The following is a 3354-nucleotide window of genomic DNA, read 5'->3' on the forward strand; positions in this document are numbered from 1 at the left end:
CATACTCAGGACCCTGAGCTCACTGAGGCAGCAAGCATCTACTGTGTCAGCCAGGGCCAGTTGGCCAACAGCTTTAGATTCTGCACCCCTGGACCTCTAGCAAGGAGTCAGAAAAGTTCCTAGAAATCCAGACCTGGGAGGAGTCTTGGAACAGAGGATGATAGATCCAGGAGGGATCTTAGAACACAGAATATCAGAGTTGGGAGAGACCTTAGAACATGGGAATATCAGATCTGGGAAGGGCCTTAGGATAGGTAATGTCAGATCTAGGAGGGACCCTAGAATAGGGGATGTTAGATCTGGGAGGGGCACTAGAAAAAGGGATGTCAGAGCTGGGAAGGGCCTTAGGACACAAAATGTCAGAGCTGGGAGGGACCCTAGAACAGGGAATGTTAGAGCAGAAAAGATTTTAGAACATAGAACGTTTGAACTAGAAGGGATGTCCAAGGGCATCTAGTGTAACCACTTCACTTATCAGAGGACAAAACTGAGGGTCAGAGTGGGAAAGTGATTTGCCCAAGGCCCCAGATTGCACTGCTCCTTTTTTCTCTACTTGTACCTATCCAGGTCCCCTCTTCAGCCCTCCCTCTTCTCCTGTGTGTTTCATTTGCTCTCCTTGACAAACTCCGTTTCCCCATCAGGCTGTGCTCCTGCTCATGGCTGTATGCACTGGGAGCTTCCTGCTCCCGTATATCCTCTGTCTTCACCTTCCTTCAGAACTCCGGTTGTCATGCAAAGTTCATCTGAGTGGTTGTCTGCTTCGGGAAGCCTTCCCTCATGACTTCTCCTCTCCCCTTCCCTCCATTAGTAACTCTTTTCCCTTCCTTCTTGTTCTTTGAAGTTTTTTGCAATTGTTATTATAGTGTGTGTGTGTCCCTCCCACCATCACATCCCCTGCCCTTCCTCCGGTAGGATATAAGAAATAAAACAGGGATTCCTTCATTTTTGTCTTTGTATTCTCAGTGCCCTAGAGATGAGGCCTGACACATAGTAGGTGCATAACAACTGAGTTAAATTGTGTTGAACCTTGGCTAAGTAACTGACCCTCTTTGTCTCAGTCCATTTCTCTATAAATGGGGGATTGGATTCATATCAGAGATGCTTCACTTTTGACAGTCTGGGGAAGTGCCAGGACCCCTTCTCAAAAGAAAATTTGGTTTTTTAAATTCATAACTTAAGGAAACACTGAAGTTCAGCTAAATTTTAGTGAAAATAAAGATCTATTTTTTTTCCCATTCAAGTTCCCACTGAAATCTATCTGGGGACCACAGGGTTGGATGATCTCTCTAATGTACTTCAGTTCTAATATTGCCTGTTCTAAGATCCCTCCCAGCTCTGACACCCCTGTTCTAAGGCCCCTCCCAGTTCTGACCGTTTCTTTTCCAAGCACCTCCATTCTCAGCTCCAATATTCTCTTTCTAAGGGGCCTTTTCTATTCAGCCATCCCATATTCTACATTCTGTATTAAGGTATCTTTTCTCCTGGTCCACCCTGATCACCAGCTTACATTCAGCCCTGCCCCAAGGCCCTCTGACCAGCGGGAGGCCCAGGGCTGGCCCTGTGGCCTAGGACAGAGTAGGGCAGGGTGGGAGGCAGCTAGGTTCCAACTATGTAATTTCAGGGAGATGGAACATGGAGCTGAGCAGTCCCCCCAGGCAGTTGCTCAGAAACCCAACCCCTTTCCTACCATGTAATTTGCCAATCCTCAGCCCTGCCCTGTTGAGCATCTGCTACTGGGAGGCAAGAGACTGGCCTCAAACTACCATTCCCTGTGCCTAAAGGATGGGCAGACCCACCCCACCCATGGGCTTCTCTCCAAGTCCCTCCATCCCCCAATCTCTGAGGGAAATGGCCTGGGCCCAGAAGGCGAGATACAGAATCAAAGAATCTCAGGTCAGTAAAAGCCCTCAGTGACCATCAGGTATAACCCTACATGGATCAGAATTCCCTTACAGCATTTGCAACCAGAGGCCAGTCAGCCTTTGCTTGAAGGGAGGGGAAGCCATGACCTGTCAAATTAGTCTGTTCCATTAAGGGGCAGTTGTAATCCTCAGGAAGGCTGCCTCAGTATGCCTCAGTTTACCTATATGCTACTTCCCTCTCATTGCTCCTAGTTCTGTTCTCTGGGACCAGGTAGAGCAAGACTAATCCCTCTTCTCTACTTCAACCCTTTAAATATTTTAAAACAGAAGTCATATCTTCCCTTCCTCCCCTTTAAGACCCTCCACTATCCCAGTTGTCATCCTCTGTCTTTTATTTTATCAGTGTCTTTCCCTAACACGTGACGCCAAGAACTGAATGCTGGCATCTGGGTGATTCAAGAAGAATGGAATCCATTCTGGACAGTGGGCCCATCCCTTCCCTGCTTTGGAGGGCATGTCTCTCGAAATTCAACTTAAGATGAAATGATCACATTTCACACTGTTGACTCTCTGATCTTTTTGGGTGGCACACTAGCCAACGCTTTGCCATCTTGGACTAGGAAAGTTGACTTTTTAAATCCAAACCCGTGACTTTATGTTGATCCCCATTGAGACCTCTTTTCAAGGACGGTCCCAAGGGTAGCTTCCCACAATATTCGTGAAGCCCGATTTTATCTTCATTGCGGACATTAAAACAAGGAGGAGACCTTAGGATTCATGGATTGTCAGAGGTGGAAGGGACCCTAGAAGTCATCTGGTCCAACTCTCATGTTATAGAAGGGAGAACCGAGGTTCCTGGAGTAAAATGACTTGCCTTGTCTAGAACTCACCTCTTTTACATCCAGGCCCTGTGTTCTTTTTTCTTCTTTATACTGCCCTCTTCAGTGGTAGCTAGATAGTACAGTAGATAAAGTGCCAGACCTGAACACAGGAAGACCTGAATTCAAATGTGGCCTCAGGTACTAACTAGCTATGTAACCTTGGGCAAGTCACTTAACCTTTGTTTGCCTCAGTTTCCTCATCTTTAAAATGAGCTGAAGAAGGAAATGGCAAAGACTCCAGTGTCTTTGCCAAGAAAACCCCAAATGGGGTCATATTGTACTTTTCAGATCACCTTGACCATCACCACCATTATAAAGACAATCTCAGATATGCTTTAGGTCTGGTCAGTGAGGGTAGAGTCATCCTTTGTCTCTCTGTCAGGAGCAGCCCACTCCCACACCCCACCTCAGATCTCTGGGCTCCCCTTTATCAGCAGTGGAAAGGGGGCTCCTTCTGAAGTCAGGGGGTTTCGGTTCTTTCTACTCTTAGATCTGCCACTTAGTAGTGCAATGACCTTGGATAAATCATTTCACTTTTCCATGACTCAGTTTCCTCATCTGTAAAATGAGGGTAATGATTCATGCATTGCTTGCCTCATAGGCTTTTGTGA

Source organism: Notamacropus eugenii, chromosome 4, assembly GCF_028372415.1.
Source record: "Notamacropus eugenii isolate mMacEug1 chromosome 4, mMacEug1.pri_v2, whole genome shotgun sequence".
Classification (NCBI taxonomy): Eukaryota; Metazoa; Chordata; class Mammalia; order Diprotodontia; family Macropodidae; genus Notamacropus; species Notamacropus eugenii.